The 20,688-nt window shown below is 45.5% G+C and overlaps 1 long non-coding RNA gene across 1 annotated transcript in view; it reads right to left on the reverse strand.

Annotated features, from left to right (window-relative positions):
* The window catches only part of LOC135969573 (uncharacterized), a 33,698-nt gene extending 15,429 nt beyond the window's left edge, over positions 1-18,269 (reverse strand). The window contains exons 1-2 of the long non-coding RNA XR_010584814.2: positions 16,176-18,269; positions 339-407 (exon numbers count right to left, since the gene is read on the reverse strand). This is a non-coding gene — a long non-coding RNA (uncharacterized lncRNA). The remainder of the gene's footprint in view (positions 1-338; positions 408-16,175) is intronic.
* Between the last annotated feature and the right edge of the window lie 2,419 nt (positions 18,270-20,688).

A 20,688-nucleotide genomic window follows, 5' to 3' on the forward strand; every position in this document is an offset into this window, starting at 1 on the left:
GGATAAAAATAGATTAGAGAATGTAATAACTAAAATAGGTGTATAAACATTGTTAAACTATTTTATTCTCATTTTAAAAACATGTCTTAAATATATTTGTTATGCTTTACAATTGAGCAAGTAGTGCAAACACATTAATATAATTCTCCTCTAGCTCCACTGAGAAGTCAGGACTGCAGGGCTTCAGTGCAGGACTGCACAGCTCCACCTGCACCTGCCAAATGCAACAACCTCTTTCAGTGTCATTAAAATATTTCAATAGGAGGACTGAGTTTAGATCCAACCTGTGTTTTCTCCCCTGGAAAAAAAGGTTTTTTTGAAACAAAGAAGGTCTTTACCGTCTTCATCCGAAATGCTGAGGCATCTGCAATGTCTGCTGTAAGTGACACCAGGCTCTCCTCTGAAATCTAGCAATGGGAAAATAGACTGTAGATTCTGCTTTCAGAAAGGGGGGAATCAGAACTAAGTCAAAATGCCATGTCCTCATTCATAAACATCTTATTTTACAAATTCCACAGGTTTAGTTATTTTGGGATTAATAGGGGCCTATATTACAGTGCATTTATTAATTTAGCATGAATTGTTCAAATGCATTCTGGATCCTGAGCTGACATCCAGCAATGCTGAGTGTGTGCCTGTGTGAGTCATCAGCAATGAAGAGCCTCAGGTTATTGTATTTATAAAATGAAGGGGTTTAGGCTTGCTCTGATTTTTTAAAAACCATTTTTAAAAGTAAAAACTGTTTTTCTTGCTATATAAAAATGTACAAGAAAAACTCAAACATTACAAATGATAAATTATAATTTTATTAATATAAATATTTTTGTGAGCTCAATTTATATGACTTAGTTATTATAAAAGAAATAAGCAAGGCCAGGCGCGGTGGCTCAAGCCTGTAATCCTAGCACTTTGGGAGGCCAAGACGGGCAGATCATGAGGTCAGGAGATCGAGACCATCCTGGCTAACACGGTGAAACCCCGTCTCTACTAAAAAAATACAAAAAAAACCAGCCGGACGAGGTGGCGGGCGCCTGTAGTCCCAGCTAATCGGGAGGCTGAGGTAGGGGAATAGCGTGAACCCGGGAGGTCCAGAAACACCGTTTTTACATTGCCATAGCTAATGTTAACACCTCCTAGAATAAAGGGGGAATCACCACCAAGGGTCAGTTCTGGTTCAGACTCTGGAGTGAGGGCATTATTCTTTTTGCATATAATGCAGTGACTCCACATTGCACCAGTGGCTTGGTCAAAAAAGACAAAATTTCTGGGGAATTAGTGTTGATTATTTTTAGATATCATAATCTTGGCTTTATGGACACCTTATATTAAACAGATCTCACTTGCCAAATGCCACAGGATGCAGGCCAACAGACAGGCTCCGAGGGCTCTTGTGAGCTGGAACTGCCATATAAGCAGAACCACAAGAGAGAGAGAACACTGCCCATATCCAACACAGCATAGCCACCCTGAAAGCCTCACCCTTTCTTTTAGAAATGTGTTTAGATTTTATACACTTTTGCTAGATTTTGTTATGTAAGATTTATGTATTGAAAGGTCTTAAAGATTTTTAAATGTTGAGTAAAATGTTCACGAGTATAGTTTATATATATAGATGTATATGAAACAAACCTGTCATATAATTTATTTTCTTTAAAAACAAGGCACTGGCTGGGTGCAGTGGCTCACGCCTGTAATCCCAGCACTTTGGGAGGCTGGGACGGGCAAATCACGAGGTCAGCAGTTTGAGACCAACCTGGCCAACATGGTGAAACCCCGTCTCTACTAAAAATACAAAAAATTAGCTGGGCATAGTGGCAGGCACCTATAATTTCAGTTACTTTGGAGGCTAAGGCAGGAGAATCACTTGAACTCGGGAGGTGGAGGTTGCAGTGAGCCAAGGTCATGCCACAGCACTTCAGCCTGGGTGACAGAGTGAGACTCCATCTCAAAACAAAAAACAAAAAACAAGACCCTTATACAAATCACCCTTGGAACTTTTATTTAGAATTTAAGGTTATTTGGGGTTTAGTGTCATGTAAACAAAATTCTCCAAATTGCTAGGGTCCTCTTGGGGTGCTGCATCCTGTAAGATATGATCATGCCAGAAAAACAGACCCTTCTCCATCTAGCAACTCAAATGCCAAGGGTGATGCCAGATCAACTTTCATTACTGAGTCATATATTCCTAAATTCAGTGTATCATAGAAAAACAGACATACCCTTAACAGTTTAACCTGACAAAGTTCTGAAATACTTCCGTTGCAATAAAAGTTGTGAAAAGGCTATCTTGCTAGAGATCTCTGACTCAGAGAAGAAAGTGAAGGCTGGGCACAGTGGCCCATGCCTGTAATCCTAGCACTTTGGGAGGCGGAGGCAGGTGGATTACTTGATGTCAGGAGTTCGAGAGAAGCCTGGGAAACATGGTGAAACCCTGTCGCTACCAAAAATAAAAAAATTAGCTGGGCATGGTGGTGGGTGCCTATAACCCCAGCTACTCGGGAGGCTGAGGCAAGAGAACGGCTTGAACCCTAACCCGAACACGAACCCTAACCCTAAACCTAACCCAAAACAGAACCCGAACCCTAACTCGAATCTTAATCCTAACATGGAACCAAACCCTAACCCTAACCCCTAACCCGACCCCGACTCCGAAACTGACCCTGACCCTAACCCCTAACCCCTAACCTCTAACCCTCTAACCCTCACCCTCGCCCTCGCCATAGCCCTAAAACCCTAACCCTAAAATCCTAACCCTAACCCTTGGGTGGAGAGAACCTCTGTGCGCAGGATTCAGAGGGGATTTCGGTTTCCCGTTTTCCACACTGAACCATTCTAAGTAGTCTCTGACCTTCGTTATTCAGGGCTAGAAACAGGAAGCATTTTATTCACTGTGGATGCGGCCCCGAGTTGTCCCAAAGCGAGGCGGTGCCGCCAACGTCTGTGCTGAGCACAACGCAGCTCCGCCCTCGCGGTGCCCCCCACGCCAGGGTCTGGGCAGGGTAGAACGCTGCTCTGTCTTCACGGTACCCCCGAGGTCTGTGCAGAGGAGAACACAGCTCCACCCTCGCGATGCTCTCAGTGTCTGGGCTGAGGAGAATTCAGCTCCGCCCTCACAAACGTACAGCACTGGCGCTGGCGCAGAGTCGCACGCCAGGCGCGGGCGCAGGCCGACGCAGGCGCAGAGTCAGAGGCCGGCGAGGCGCAGACACAGAGTCGCACGCCAGGCGCGGCGCAGGCCGGCGCAGGCGCAGAGTCGCAGGCTGGCGCGGCGCAGGCCCAGAGTCGCGCGCCAGGCGCGGCGCAGGCCGGCGCAGAGTCGCAGGCCAGCGCGGCGCAAGCGCAGAGTCGCACGCCTGCGCGGTGGGGGGGAGGGGGGTGGGGGGGAGGGGGTGGGGGGGAGGGGGGTGGGGGGGAGGGGGGTGGGGGGGTCGCGGCGCAGGCGCAGAGACGCATGCTTAGAGGGGAGCGGCGGAGACGGGCGAAACATCAGTAATCTGAAAAGCCGGGCTCCGGTGACCTCTGCTTGCAGCCGCGCACTACAGGGCCCTCTTGCTCACAGTGCTGTGCCAGTGCGCCCCTTGCTGGCGACTACAGCAACTGCAGGGCCCTCTTTCTTGCAGTGGTGGCCAGCGCCCCCTGCTGGCGCCGGGGCACTGCAGGGCCCTCTTGCTCGCAGTATAGTGATGGCACGCCACCTGCTGGCAGTTGGGGACGTTGCAGGGCTCTCTTGCTCACAGTGTAGTGGCAGCACTCCCGATGCTGGCAGCTGGGGACACTGCCCGGCCCTCTTGCTCCAAGTGAAGTGGCGGCTGGCTCCGCAGCTGGCAGCTGGGGACACTGCCGGGCCCTCTTGCTTGCCTTGTAGTGGGGGCACGCCCCCTTCTGGCCGCTGGGGGTACTACAGGATCCTCTTGCTCACAGTGTGGTGGCAGCACGCCCCCTGCTGCCAACCAGGACGCTGCAGGGTCCTCTTGCTCATGGTGTGGTGCCCGTGCGCCACCTGCTGGCAGCTAAGTACACTGCAGGATCCACTTGCTCACGATGTAGTCGTCGTATGCCCCCTGCTGGTAGCTGTGGACACTGCCGGGCCCTCTTGCTGGCAGTGTCGTCGCAGCACAACACCTGCAGGCAGATGGGGACTATGCAGGGCCCTCTTGCTCCAGGTGTGATGGCTGGCGCCCCCTACTGGCCACCTTCTGCACCACTTAACGTTGGAGCGCCAGTTATTAAGCGCCATCAGTTCTGGAAATTCAAACTGAAACGGAGCTATTACTGGGGAGAGCTGATGTCCCAGTTCTTGTCTAACTTGGAAGAAGTATTTTCACCAAGAGGCAATACAAAGATGGCAGATAACTTCATTGAAAAAAATACAGTGTGAAGAGCTTATTGTAGAAAAATAGGAAGGAGTAGGCTGATCGTGCAGGAAAGAAGCCTAAGAGTCCTGTGCAGGGAATTTTATTTTGGACTTCTTCACATTCCTGCCTCTGTCTCAAGTCTCCACCTGTTTTCTTTGTCTGGTTTTCCTGCTACTGCCTTAGGTCCCCAACTTGCCCCACTTAGGCTTGTGGGACCTCCTCACTGTTGGTTGAGGCACATGTGTGGTGATCAATCCGAACTCACTCTGGCACCAGGCTCCTTCCCGCCATCCCAGGCAGGCTGACAGCAGTCACATTTGTATCTACTGTGCCTATCTCTTTTGAATGTCCTTCTCTGCCCTAATCTGTACTTATGGTGCCAGGTTTCTTTTAAGAATGTCCCCTTTGTCCTTATCAGCATGTAGCCAGCAGTATTGTGACATTATTACTGCAGAGTGAATGATGACTGGGGCATCTTAAGAGGAGTTGTAGGGTGTTTCTTTCTGCATAGGTACCTCTTCTCCCTCCAACCCACAATTGACAAGTGCTCATCCACTCCAGCATTAGAGATGCCATTAATATGTGAATTTTTGGTGGTCCCTCTAGGTGAGCCTTCCCAGACTTTCCCTTTTCCAGGAGCTCCCCCTCCTGTTCATGTCTAGCTATCTATGTGCTCTAACAGAGCCCACTGTCCTGTGTCTTTCCCAAAAATAGTGAGGGAAAGATTAATGGGAAACCATAGGAAATGATATGCACGTAGATGAAAACTTTACAACTTACAGAAATAATCACTCAAAATCATCCTTATACTAAAAATGCAAAACTATACAATTTCTAGAAGAAACTATGGAAGAAAAGCTATGTGCCTTTGGATTTGGTAATGAATTTTAACAAATGACACAAAAGGTTTATATACACAGAAGAAATGACAATGTGGATTTATTAATATTTAAAGTTTATACTCTGGGAAAGACCTTGTTAAGGGAACAAAAAGACAAGCCACATATTGAAAAAAAATTTGCAAAATACAGATCTGAGAAAGAATTTGTATTCAAAATACATACAAAATTCTTAAAACTAAACAGTAAGTTAAACAGCCCAATTAAAAATGCACACAGATCTGGACACCTCACCAAAGACAATCTACAGATGGTAAGTAAACATACAAAAAGATGCTCAACATAGTAGATAACTGAAAACCACAATGAGATAGCACAGTTGGTCTGTATCTGTTAGAACTGCTAAACTCTAAAAAAATGACAAATTGCTGGAGGAAAAACAAGAACTCTTTTCATTGCTGGTAGAAGACAGTGTGTAAGACCAGAATATGCCACCCCAAAATATGTCCCTTTTGGCATAAGAATTATTCTGAGCTGATTACTTTGAAAAAATGCTAAAAAAGGAAGTTCTGAAAACAGAGAAGTTACCCTTGTGTAAGGAAAATTTACATCTATAAAGGAAATCCCCGTTTAAAAGATCTCTCTCTCTCTCTCTCTCTCTCTCAGCACTAACCAAGAAGAGGATAACTAAATCATTAAAAGAGTCTTATCAACAGAGAACGCATGGAGTTAAGTCTGTATAAGAAAACTTACCCTTGTCTACTGTGCTTTTGCTTGCTATGTCCCCACTACTGAGCCTCAAATCTTCTTTCTTTAAGTTGAAGATAGCATTTACACTTGAATTGAAAGCCACCTACTGGGGATTTACTCATTTTTCCCTGAGTATCTCCCATGTATCCATAAGGTATACATGTTTTTAAACTCGTCTACTTTTTTCTCATTTTAATCTGTAATTTGTTACAGAGGGTCCCATCTAAGAATTCCGTAAAGGTAGAGAGAAAATTATTTTTCCTCCCCTATTAGTAGTTGGGCAGTTTTCCCCAAAGCTAAACAAGTCTCACCTTACAATCCAAAAATCATATTCGTAAAGTATTTTGACCGCTACTTTGATATTATTTCCAAACAAAAGCTACCATGCAATTATGTACAGAAGCCCTATTCATAATGACCAAAGGAAAAAAAGGAATCAGAAAGTCTTACAACAGATGACTGTGTGGGAACCCACTCAGACATCAAGAGTTGTTATAGGGGCCAGGCACGGTGGCTCGCTCTTGTAATCCCAGCACTTTGGGAGGCTGAGGCAGGTGGATCACAAGGTCAGGAGATCAAGACCATACTGGCTAACACTGTGGAACCCTGTCTCTACTAAAAAAAATACAAAAAAAAATTAGCTGGATGTAGTGGTGAGCACCTGTAGCCCCAGTTACTCGGGAGGCTGAGGCAGGAGAATGGCATAAATCTGGGGGCGGAGCTTGCAGTGAGCCAAGATCGCACCACTGCACTCCAGCCTGGGTGACAGAGAGAGACTACATCTCAAGGAAAAAAAAAAACTTGTTTGTTTTATATTTAATAGTGATAACTCTGAAGACATAGTTGTTTTATTACACAAAAAATATTAAATTTATTTTATTTAAGTTTTATCCAAATCACATTAACCTGAAAAACATTTGGATCGGTTCCTATATTTCTAGGAGTTTGGGAATATTTATTTATAAATGATTTTTTTCCAAGCCAAGTTAGAATAGAGCACTTTTAGAGGATTTTATAAATGAAATTTGCAATGCTATCCAGAGTTAAGAAAAATCAAATATACAAAACATACATTAATAGACATATAAACACAAATAGAGATCTCATAGCTTTCATCCTGAAATTTTAGCCACGAATCAGGCATAAATATTCTGATGGTTAATTTTAGATGTCTGCTTCATTGGATTAAGAGATACTAACATAGCTGGTAAAGCACAGTTTCTGGGCATAAGTGTGAGGGTGTTTCTGGAAGACACTGAGATAAGGAAGATCCACTCTGACCCAATGTGGATGGGCACTGATATGGTTTGACTGTGTCCCCACCCAGATCTCCTCTTGAATTGTAGCTCCTATAATCCTTACATGTTGTGGGAGGGACCCGCTGGGGGACGATTGAATCATGGTGGTGGTTACTGCCATGCTGTTCTCATGATCTGATGGTTTTATAAGGGGCTTTTCCCCTTTGACTTAGCACTTCTTGCTGTTGCCATGTGAAGAAAGACATCTTTGCTTCCCCTTCCGTCATGATTGTGAGGCCCATCCAGCCATGTGGAACTGTCAGCCCATTAAACCTCTTTGTTCTTTATAAATTGCTCAGCCTCAGGTACTTCTTCATAGCAATACAAAAATGGACTAATAAAGGCACCATCCAATTACTTGAGAGCCCAGATAGAACAAAAAGGAAGAGGAAAGGTGAATTATCTCCTTCTGAAGCTGAAACATCCTTCTCTTATCTTTGACATCAGAACTTCAGGGTCTCAGGCCTTTGGCCTCAGAAAGAGAGTTACACCATTGGCTGAACTGATTCTGAGACCTTTGGACATGGACTGAGCAATGCTACCAGCTTTCCTAGTTCCCCAACTTGGAGACAGCCTATTGTGGACTTTCTCAGCCTCAATAATTATGTGAACCAGTTTCCCTAATGAATCTTCTCTCATCTGTCTATCTACATAAATCCGACGGATTGTGCCTTTCTGGGGAACCCTGACTAATGTGATAATAATAATACAAAATTCACCAGCTTATATAGAGGACTTGGGTTTTGTCTTTACCCCATTTTATATTTGTATTATAACTGTGTTTCTGGAAAAAATGGAACAAGTTTTTATCTTCTTCATATGAGGGCTAAAACTTTTTTCTCACCAATATTTTTGGAGATTTTTACGATTTTCAAGACTTTTCTTTTGACCCTAACCCCTGAACCAAACCCTCACCCCTACTGCTAAACCCTAACCCTAACCCCTACCACTAAACCCTAACCCTAACCCTAAACCTAAACCCTAACCCTAAACCCTAACCCTAACTCTAGCCCTAAACTTAACAGAACCCCAACCCAAACCCTAAATCCAACCCCAAACCCAACCACAACCCTAATACTAACACTAACCCAACCCCATCTCTAAAACCATGACCCTAAAATCCTAACAACCCTAAATCTAACAACCCTAACCCTAACAACACTAACAAACCTAATGTTAGCAACCCTAAACCTAACAACTGTAACCCTGACCCCTGACCGTAACCCTTTGTATAAATATCAAGTGATCTTGAATAGACAAAACACTCCTGAAAACGAAAAGCCCACTTAGTGGCTCACATTTCTCATTGTCAAATATTACTGCAAAGGAATAGTAATCAAGACAACATAATACTGGCATAAGGAGACAAATATAAATCAATGGAACTGAATGTCCAGTCCAGAAATAAAACTATACCTCTACGGCCAACTGAGTTTTGACACGAGCCAAGACCACTAAATTCAACAAACGCTGCTAGCATCTGACTACCTAGAGTCAGAGGTAACAAACTGTACACTTACCTCACAACACAGAAAAAGTAACTAAAAATGGTTCAAAGCCCTACATATAAGAGTTACAAATAGAAACTCTAGAAGAAAACAGGGATATATCTTCATGACCTTGGATTTGGCAAAGGTGTTACAGATCTGAAACCAAAAGCACTAGCCACAAAAGAAATAATTTCCTCAAAATTAACAACTATGCATCAGAAGACATTATCAAGTAAGTTGGCTGTGCACTGTGGTTCACGCCTGCAATCCGAGCACTTTGGGAGGCAGAGGCAGGAGGATCACTTGAGTCCAGGACTTCAAGACCAGCCAGGATGACAGAGCAAAACCCCATCTCTACTAATAGTACAAAAATTAGCCAGGAATGGTTGCACACAGCTGCAGTCCCAGCTACTAGGGAGACTGAGGCGGAAGGACTGCTTGACTCCAGAACGTAGAGGTTGTAGTAAGCTGAGATCACACCACTACACTTCAATCTGGGCAACAGTGCAAGACCCTATCTTAAAAAAATAAAGAATGGGTATGATGGCTCACGCCTATAATCCCAGCAATTTGGGAGACTGAGGCAGATGGAACACTTGAGGTCAGGAGTTGGAGACCAGCCTGGCCAACATGTCGAAACCTTGTCTCTACTAAAAATACAAAAATTAGGGCCGGGAGCGGTGGCTCACGCCTGTAATTCCAGCTCTTCTGGAGGCTGAGGCAGAAGGATTAACTGAGGACGGGAGTTCAAGACCAGCCTGACCAAGAAAAGCAAACCCCATCTCGACTAAAAATACAAAATTAGCTGGGCTTAGTGGCACATGCCTGTAATCCCAGCTACTCGGGAGGCTGAGGCAGAAGAATCATTTGAACCCAGGAGGCGGAGGTTGTGGTGAGCCAAGAGTGCACCACTGCACTCCAGCCTGGGGAACAAAGCAAGATTCGGTCTCCAAAAAAAAAAAAAAAAAAAAAAAAAGAAAGTGAAAAGACAACCCACAGAAAACAAGAAAATATCTGCGCATTATATATCCAACAACGGTCTGTTGACTACAGTATATAAAAAATTTGTATAACTCAACCACAAGGACAACCAAATTACAAATGGAGACAGAGTTGAACACACACTTTGCCAAAAAGACATGCAAATGAAAAACAAGCACATGAAAAGATGATCAATATCATTATCATTATGGCCATCCAAACTGAAACCACAACCAAATACTCTTTCACACACACTAGAAAGGTTACAATCCAACAAATGTAAAGTAACAAGTGTTGGCAAGGTTGGAGAGAAATCAAAACCATTAAATACTATATGTAGAATATAAAATGGTGCAGCCTATTTGTAACATAGTTTGTTATGTCCTCACAAAGTTAAAAACACAATGGGCATGGTGGCTCATGCCTGTAATCTCAGCACTTTGGGAGGCTGAAACAGGCAGATCACTTGAGTGCAGGAGTTCAAGACCAGCAGAAGGACATAACAAAACCCCGTCTCTACTAAAAATACAAAAATTAGCCAGGCATGGTGCCACACACCTGTAGTCCCAGCTACTAGGGAGGCTGAGGCGGGAGGACCACTTGAGCCCAGAATGTGGAGGTTGCAGTAAGCCGAGGCAACACCACTACTCCAGCCTGGGCAACAGCGCAAGACCCTGTCTCAAAAATAAAATAAATAAATAAATAAATAAACAAACAAATAAATAAAGGCCGGGCACGGTGTCTCAATCCTGTAATCCCAGCACTTTGGGAGGCAGAGGCAGGCGGATCATCTGAGATCATGAGTTTGAGAACAGTATGACCAACATGGAGAAACCCCACCTCCACCAAAAACACAAAAATTAGCCAGGCATGGTGTCCCATGCCTGTAATCGCAGCTACTCGCATGAACCCAGGAGGCAGAGGTTATGATGAGCCAAGAGTGCACTACTGCACTCCAGCCTGGGAAACAGAGCAAGACTTGGTCTCCTAAAAAAAAAAAAAAAAAAAAAAGAGGAAGAGAAAAGACAACCCACAGAAAAGAAGAAAATATTTGCCCATTATATGTCCAACAACGGTCTGTTAACTACAATATATATAAAATTTATATAACTCAGCAACAAGAACAACCAAATTACAAATGGAGAAAGAGTTGAACACACACTTTGCCAAAAAGACATGCAAATGACAAAGAAGCACATGAAAAGATGATCAATATCATTATCATTATGGCCATCCAAACTTGAAACCACAACCAGATATTCCTTCACTCACACTAGAAAGGCTATAATCCGATAAATGTAAAATAACAAGGGTTGGCAAAGTCGGAGAAAAATCACAACCATTAAATACGGTATGCAGAATATAAAATGGTGCAGCCTATTTGTAACAGAGTTTGGTATTTCATCAAAAAGTTAAAAATAGGCCGGGCAAGGTGGCTCATGCCTGTAATCCCAGCACTTTGGGAGGCTGAAGCAGGTGGATCACTTGAGTCCAGGAGTTCAAGACCAGTCAGGATGACATGGCAAAACCCCGTCTCTACTAATACAAAAATTAGCTGGACATGGTGGCACACAGCTGCAGTCCCAGGTACTAGGGAGGCTGAGGTGGGAGGACTGCTTGAGCCCAGAATGTGGAGGTTGCAGTAAGCTGAGATCGCACCACTACACTCCAGCCTGGGCAACAGTGCAAGACCCTGTCTCAAAAAAAAAAAAAAAAAAAAAGAAAGGGCCAGGTATGATGGCTCACACCTGTAATCCCAGCACTTTGGGTGGCTAAGGCAGATGGATTACTTGAGGTCAGGAGTTGGAGACTAGCCTGGCCAATATGGTGAAATCTTTTCTCTAGTAAAAATACAAAAATTAGCGCCAGGCTCTGTGGCTCACACCTGTAATCCCAGCACTTTGGGTGGCTAAGGCAGGCGGGGCACTTCAGGTTGGGATTCGAGACTAGCCTGACCAACATGGACTAACCCCATCTCTACTGAAAATACAAAATTGGCTGGGCTTGGTGGTGCATGCCTGTAATCTCAGCTACTCGGGAGGCCTAGGCAGGAGAATCGCTTGAACCTGGGAAGCAGAGGTTACGGTGAGCCAAGATGGCACCATCGCACTCTAGCCTTGGCAACAAAAGCAAAACTCTGCCTCCAAAAAAAAAAAAAAAAATATATATATATATATATATATATACACACACACACACATACACACACAAAAATTAGCCAGTGTGGTGGCGCACACCTGTAACCCCAGCTACTCAGGAAGCTGAGGCAGGAGAATTGCTTGAACCCAGGCGACAGAGGTTGCAGTGAGCCGATATCAGGCTACTTCACTCCAGCCTGAGTGACAGAGCAAGACTCGTCTCAAAAAAGAAAATACATGGGAGGAAATGGTATATCCTGAAATGAGGACTTTCATTCTGGACTAGGGTTTCCAACGAAGGTGACAGTTTATCCTTCAGTCTCCACAGGCCAAGAATTTGCCATCCAGCAAGAGGCAACAGAGGAAGCCCCCCAAGTCCCATGCCAGAACTATGACATTATTACATTCCATTTCAATACTTAAATATTAATAATTTATCCGCTTAAATATCTACACTTACTTTACCAATTTTCCATTGTATTGATGAAGAGGTTTCCAAATTTCATATAGGTCGTCATGATGTGGACAGGACTTTTTGATAACTATACCAAATGACTATATAAAATATAAGTGTTAAGGCCAGGTGTGGTGGCTTACGCTTGTAATGCCAGCACTTTGGGAGGCCGAGGCGGGCGGATCACGAGGTCAGGAGATCGAGACCATCCTGGCAAACTTGGTGAAACCACGTGTCTACTAAAAATACAAAAAAATTAGCCGGACGTGGTGGTGGGCGCCTGTAGTCCCAGCTTCTCGGGAGGCTGAGGCAGAAGAATGGCGTGAACCTGGGAAGTGGCAGAGCTTGCAGTGAGCAGAAATAGTGCCACTGCACTCCAGCCTGGGCAACAGAGTGAGACTCTGTTTCAAAAAAAAAAAAAAAAGAAAGAAAAAGAAAAGAAAAATATAAGTGTTTAAACGTAAAATACCTTGCAACTGCTAACACAGGGCTAGAGAATATAGCAAGGTAATAGTCTGTCCAGTAAATTCTTCTGAAAAAAAAATTTTTTTTTGAAACAGAGTCTCACTCTGTCAACCAGGCTGTAATGCAGTGCCACGATTTCAGCTCAATACAACCTCCACCTTCCAGGTTCAAGCGATTCTCCTGCCTCAGCCTCCCAAGTAGCCAGGACTACAGGTGTGTGCCACCACACCAGGCTAATTTTTGTATTTTTAGTAGAGACGGGATTTCACCAACTTGTCCAGGCTGGTCTCGAACTCCTGACCTCAGGTGATCCGCCCACCTCAGTCTCCCAAAGTGCTGGGATTACAGGAGTGAGCCACTGCGCCCAGTCTTCTTCTGCAATTTCGACAATCAACTGTGCGATTTGCCTTTCCTTCAGCACCGAGATTTTATTTTTCTTTCCTAATTATTTCAAACATGAATTTTGGTTCCAGGGAACTAGTATTTCCTTAATTTATAAATTGAGGGTGGCTGAGCATGGTGGCTCATGCCTGTAATCCCAGCACTTTAGGAGGCCAAGGCAGGCAGATCACTGGAGGTCAGGAGTTCAAGACCAGCCTTGCCAACATGGTGAAACACTGTCTCCACTACAAATGCAAAAATTAGCCAGCTGTGGTGGCAGGTGCGTGTAGTCCCAGCTACTAAGGAGACTGAGGCATGAGAATCTCTTGAACCCAGGAGGTGGAGGTTGTGGTGAGCCAAGATCATGCCACTGCACTCCAGCCTGGGTAACACAGGGGGACTCCATCTCCAAAAAAAAAAAAAAAAAAAAAGAGGGTCATCTCACAGATGATCTAATAAATAATGCTTTGTCTTTAGAAATTCACATTATTAACTTTTCTACTTTTAAATATCGTAACTGCTGTGACTTGAAGGACTTATCTCAACAAAGCCTTAAAAAACTAGGGTGGGCAGTGGGTGAATGGGTTGGGGGAACCCACACAAAATCCCCAAGACATCTGGAAGCCCATGACCCCATGAGAGGGACTGCAGGCAGCTGTAGCAGACTGGATGGGAGAGGACAGCAGGCAGGAGAACTCAGGGTCTGGAGGCCATGGTTCTAAGGCCAGAGGAAATCATTGGCAAACTTAAATCCAGAGCTTGACAGGATGAAATTTGTGATTGTAAATGAATATTTGCCATTACCAAGTGAGATCGCCAGTGGTTAGGTGCTCCTCCATGTGGGCCACAGTGAGGAGAACATGGCATCAGGCCAGGGTGTTCCTACCAGGAATGCAGGATCTGCACCTGTTTAGGAAGAAACGCTGGGCAGACCCAGCTTAGAGTCATCTCTGCTCTTTACATCTGTCAAGGCTGTGAAAACTGAGAGTCGCCCAGATGCGGTGGTTCACACCTGTAATCCCAGCACTCTGGGATGCTGAGGCGAGTGGATCACCTGAGGTCAGGAGTTAAAGACCAGCCTGGCCAACATGGTGAAATCACATCTTTACTAAAAATACAAAAAATTAGCCGGGCGTGGTGGTAGATGCCTGTAATTACAGCTACTCCAGAAGCTGAGGCAGGAGAATCTCTTGGAACAAGGGAGGCGGAGGTTGCAATGAGCCAAGATGGCACCACTGCATGCCAGCCTGGATGACAGAGTGAGTCTCTGTCTTAAAAAAAAACAACCAAAAAAACCCCCAGAAAACTGAGTCTCATGAACAGTTCCCGAAAAAGAAATTGGGCCCACATGAAAACACATTTTTCTCCCAGCTGGGGCAGGCAATGAAGTGAAATAGGTCTGCGGACTGGACTTTCACATAGAGACCGTATATTTCCTAATTTGTGAGTTATGTGGGGATCATCTGGAGGACTGTTCCTGCTTTTGGTGAAACACAGGGAGGTATTCTTTGTGAAGCTGCAAATATGGCACAGCAATAACCACTGGGGAATTGGAGAGAAAAGAGAAGGCATACTAACTGCTGTTGCAAGTTTCCCAGAAGTATGACATTATTGGGAAGTAAACTGCTTCTTAAATCAACTGTGTCAATACCACGTCAGTAAGGCACAGACAACAACATGAAGTTTCATGACAGGCCAAATCTAGCCCAAACCCAGTCCGGCAGAGGTTGTCAACCCAGCGCCCCAGCAAGAGCCAGAGGGTCCCATCCTGGGAGCTGCAGACGCTCTCCTGTGGGCTGCAAAGGCCATGGCCGCATCCTGGACAGGACGTAAGCTCTCAGGGATACATGCATGTTCCTGGGGTTATATGAGTGTGACGGGTGTGGCATTAGTCTGACGGTGTCACGGGCATTCCAGTGGTTACGTGTGTGCTCGGAGGGACAGATGCGTGTTCCGGGGGTTATATAAGTGTGACAGGTGTGGCGTTAGGCACACGATTTCATCCCCGCATTCTGGGCGTTACGTGCGCTCTGAGGGACACATCCGCATTCCTAGGGTCGGATCTGGACAGCAGCTGTCACGTTACCCTGACGGTGTGATCTCTGTATACAACGGGTGCTAACACCAGCATCACAGATGGAGTGTTATTAGTACTACGGGGGTTATTATCACTGTGGTGGGTGTTCCAGTTGCTTTCCTGAGGCTACATTTCTGTTCCGAGACAGTGGCTTGGCTCCGTGGCTGCCTCGCCTTGGGTGCAGAGAACGAACCTCAAGTGTGCTGGATTCACAGGGGCTTTTGGTTTCTAATTTTCCACAGGAAGGGTCTCTGCCCCTCAGCTGCCAAGGCTGAAAAAGGAAGGATTTTATTCACCACGGACGCGAGCTCGAGTTGTCCAAAAGCGAGGGGCGTATCCCAGTATGTGCTGAGGAGAACGCGGCTCCCGCTCTCGCAGGACTCAGGCGAGGAGGTAGCACTCGGCCGCCTCAGGGCTCAGAAAAGCCGGGCTCGCGCGCACTCTGCTGGCGGCCGGGGGCACTGCAGCGCCCTAGAGCTCACTGCGCGTCGGCAGCCCCGTGCCCGCTGCTACACATCCCGCTGCACCACTTAAAGACAGCACGGAGTGTTTGGCGCTATCGTTCTAGAAATGCAAACTGACACAGAGCCCACTAGCCCGTGAATTTCTAAAAATGCAGAAGGCACAATTAATTGGAAACCATAGGAAATAAAATCAACATGAATGCACATTTTACAACTTATGCAAAAATTTACTCAACATAGACCTCAGACTTAAAACGTGAAACTGTCAGAGGCCTCTTAACCACAGTGACTTTATTTTAAATAAAGGTTTTAAAAAAGTTAAATCTGGGCAGGGCGCAGTGGCTCATATCTGTAATCTCAGCACTCTGGAAGGCCAAGGCGGACAGATCACTTGAGATCAGGAGTTCAAGACTAGCTTGGGCAAATTGTGAGAACCCTATGTCTACAAAAAACACACAAATTAGCTGGCATGGTGGCACGTACCTGTAGTCCCGGCTACCCGGGACGCTGAGGCGGGAGGATTGCTTGAGCTCAGGAGTTTGAGGCTGCAGTTAGCCCACCATGATCACACCACTCCACTCCAGCCTAGGCGACAGAGTGAGACCCTGCCTCACACACACACAAGTTAAATTTGTTGGATTATATATTTAGGGGGTTGAGTACTTTTGGTTATAAAATATTTATGGTTGCGGGAACAAGTTAATAAATAAAGACATAAAACTTATAAAAATGTACCAGGACTTTAAGAACAAAAAAGCATTCTTAGTTTAAAAATAAGTTTTACTTTAAAGGTAATAATACACTCATAAATTCTTGTTAAAATCCACAGTAACATAGACAAGTAACAATATTAATAGCCTGTCACAAACTGATCACAAGCCTTTATAAAAGACAACACTATTTATAATAACCTATATAAACAAACATTAAGCCCGGGCGCGGTGGCACATGCCTGTTATCCCAGCACTTTGGGAGGCTGAAGCGGGAAGATCACTTGAGACCAGGAGTTCCAGACCAGCCTGACCACCATGTGAAACCCAGTTTCTACCAAAAATACAAAAAATTAGCCGGATGTGTTGGCACGCGCCTGTAATCCCAGCTACTTGGTAGGCTGAGGCAGGAGAAACCTTGAACCAAGGAAGCAGAGGCTGCAGTGAGCCGAGATCATGCCATTGTGACAGGAGTGAAACTCCGCCTCAAAAAATAATTTTTTTAAAACAGGTGCATTCCTCCTCTTGCTTTCTGAGGACGCCCTGCTATGTAGTTGAGTAGTCGCTAATAAACTACCTTAACTTCACTATACTCTGTGATTCGCCATAAATTCTTTCCAATGTGAGATCCAAAAACCCATTCTTGGGGTCTGAGACAAGATCCCTTTTCCGGTGACAAAACTATACAAATTCTAGAATAAAACACAGAAAACTATGTGACCTTGGGTTTGGTCATGAGTTTTAACACATGACACTGTCAGAGGCATTTAACGCCTCCTTTATATGAACTCCAGGGTGGTTTATATTCCATTGGCTAAGAGAAAGTTTTCTTCCAAAATGTAACATGATTTAAGGTCAAACATTAATATCAAGTAAACTCAAAAGATGGAAAAGATAGCATTAGTTCTGGGAAAACCAGAAGTGTGCCTTTTTTGGAAATAATCATCGGTAGCACAAACTTCAGATTCTGCAAAGGAAATAAAAATGAGTTAACTTACATTTTTCACAAATTAAGATATAAATCAAGATAATGAAATCCAGAAATCCAATCTTACTGCTTTTAATGTTCATTAAAAAAAAAAAAAAGACATCTTTATCAAATAGCCCCAGCAATAGTCACCAACTAAGTCTTTACTACTTAAAAGCAAAATCCACCTATCTCCTGAACAGTATCCACTTTACAAGCCTCATTATACGTACTGGAAACAAGTTTCAGAAATAAATATATGCATGTATATATATAAAAATATATTTCAAATAAAAAATACTTTTAGATAGTGGTATTACAATACATTTAGAAATTAATAACGGAAGCAAATTATGGGAGATCATCCACGCCTGTCCCAAAGGTACCGAATTTATAAATCATCTCAGATGCGGTGCAGGACAGGTTGAAAATAGGAACGCAATGAACCCGTGCGGAGCAGCGGCCGGCGCGGTGTCCAGGGCAAGACCCTGCCCGGTCCAGGCCCCTCCGGCCCTGGGCCCGACGACTGCTACGCCTCTGACTCCACGCTAACGCGGAGCCCGAGCGCGCGTCACAACGTGTGGGGCCGGGGAGGCTGCTACCCAGAGGCGGAGTGCGGGATCGCGAGGGTGCCCACCCGCCTCTCGCTCCCGCCGGCACGTACGGACTCGCGTCCCCGCCGGGCGCCGACTAGGCAGCAGCACCGCCCCCGGCACAAGAGGCTCACGCGCCTCTTACCTAACAGGAAGTTGGAAGCAGCGCGCCCCCACGGTGCAATGAACGCACTCAAACAGAACCGGACGCAGACACGCGCTTTCAGCCCAGGGGAAAAACTGGCAGGGTCGGAAAAGCAAGCAGCGCGTGCGGGAGCTCAGAATGCGCCCTGCCTCGGCCCGAGACCCCGCCCCGGCCCGGCCCCGCCTTTTTGTCTGCCTCACCCCTCCCCGCCCGGCACGTACTGGCCCCGCCCTTCGCGCGGCGTTTTTTGTTGACCCGGAAACGGATTCTCCGGAGCCAAGGTCCGCTCGGGTGAGTGCCCTCCGCTTTTTGGCCAAACCCAGCCACGCAGTCCCCTTCCTGCGCCATCCTCCATACCCGGGGTCTGTGGGTCTCCGCGGACGTCACAGGCTCGGCAACAGCCCCACTGTAGGCGGGGAGCCCCGCGACGCCCTGAAATGCTCCGAAGCCTGTCGCTCAGCTGCCAGATCTGCGTCTGTGTCCGGTTCCGTCACTGAGGTCGCCCCGTCCAGCCCTTCTACCCTAGTTCTCTTCACCGTCCGCCCATCCTATCGCGCGCCGCGTCGGGTCCCCATTCGGCACATGGCTTGTCTCCCGTCGTCCCCACCCTTGCCCCTCTTGGCAGCTCAGGGCAGCCCTGGGATTTGGCAGACGCCAGTCCTCCCTGAGATGTCTCCCCATCCTTCCCTCCGCCAGGCCCTACGTCTCCGCAAACCCCCCGCTTCGGGGTGACCGCTTCAGACAGGAAGCTGAGTCCGGGCCTGGGGTAAGGGACCTGCCCAATCCTGTGACAGCCCGCGTCCTTCTGACAGTCACCTCCCACTAGCGGTGACCTTCCCGGTGCCCCACTGAGAAGTGGGCTCTTCCTTGGCAGGGGCTTCTTCACTGTATCGCTGTGGATGTCGAGGTGGGGCAGGATCGTGAGGAGAAAACAAGAGAAGAGGGAGGTAGGGCCAGCGAGGGACAAAAGGGGAGGGAAATTTAGATGGGAAGTGGATGGGTGTGAGGAATTTGAACAAACACTGAGAATGAAGGAGAATGACCTGAGCAAGTAGTAGTGGGGTAAATGGAAATAGACAAAACGGCAATCAGCAGAGATGTGGAGGACAGAATACAATGAGGGGGCCCTGACTGTCAGTAGCAGAGGGGGCAACAGAAGCCTAATTCTCAAATTCCTTAGATGATTTTCTGATTTCCAAATTAGTTTCCCTTTGAAATTTGTTGTATCAGGTTCAGTTTATGAGGCCTCAATACTTTTCAGTCTTAATTATGTATTGAAAATACTTTTTGTTTGGTAAATACTTTTACATTAATTCAGTATGCACTTTGTAAGAATATTGATGATTTGAGTTAGTTTAGTTTTCAACATCTTCCTCTATTCCTTTATATGATCTCTGTATTTAATGACTGTAGGATAAAATTTCCAACTAAGTATAAATATCAAGTTTTCTTTGTGCTGTTTTATGCAATTATTGAAGGATGGGCTGAATTGTCCTAGAACTTTGTTCCAACAGATTCCATGTGTTCATAATGAATAAATTACTCAAAGATATTTTGAAAGCTCACCTTTTATGTTTTTTATTGCCAATAATTACATCTTTTTAATTTTTATATTTTTGGATGACTTAATGTGATGTTCTGGAAAAGACAAATGCTTTTAGTCAATATGATTAAAACCGTGAAAGACAAATTGCTGTTACTTAAGAGTGTGAAATTTGATCTCAAATCTTTAGGGGGCAGGGATGTTAAGGGAAAACTGCCACTGTCGCATCCAGATCATGTCATTCCTGTTAAGCTGGTGCTGGTTACTGTCTACTGGCTTCTGTTCACCTTTCCACCTGCCCCAAGACATACACATAGTGACATAAGGCAGTGGATAGGGAAAGAGCAAGACTTTTTAAAGTAAGCACAGAACAAAGGTGTCTTTCTAATGAGGAGGAGCTGTTGGTTCCAGGAAGGAAGCTTGGAGGAGAAAGGGCAATAAGATTTGGGTATTCAGGATCCAGAAGTGAGAGAGAGCTTGGGAAGCTCAGGAACCGGAGAAAGAAAAAGCATTGCCCATTCTCACCCATGACCCTGTGCTCAGCAGGTACTAGCAGAGACTTCAGCAGGAACCAGAGAAAGAAAAAGCATTGCCCATTCACACCCATGACACTGTGTTCAGCAGGTACTAGCAGATACTTCAGGCTCTGTGACTAAAAGGGATCAGACCAGTTCATATACCCACAGCTGCCATGTAAGGATGTGTGTGGACTTTACTAGGGAAGAAGGGTGTTATGAAGAAAGGGGCAGAAAAACTCACCTGTTTGTCTCCAGGTAGAAGTTTATTGTCCCGAATTCCTGGAGGTTCAGTGAAAAGCAGAAGACTGTCTTTTTCACATGTTGAGTTATGCCCCCATATATGTGGTTGTGGTAAAGAAAGAGGGTATGTCGATGGGAAGTCCTGAAATGCATGTTCCTAACATTCAGCAGGGACTTCTCAAGACACATCTTGCCTTAGAAAGAAGCTCAGAGAAGAAAAATGGAGAACAATTAGATATGACATTTTCACTGGAAAAAGTCATATTATTCACTGATTGTT

This window comes from Macaca fascicularis, chromosome 2, assembly GCF_037993035.2.
Source record: "Macaca fascicularis isolate 582-1 chromosome 2, T2T-MFA8v1.1".
Taxonomy (NCBI): Eukaryota; Metazoa; Chordata; class Mammalia; order Primates; family Cercopithecidae; genus Macaca; species Macaca fascicularis.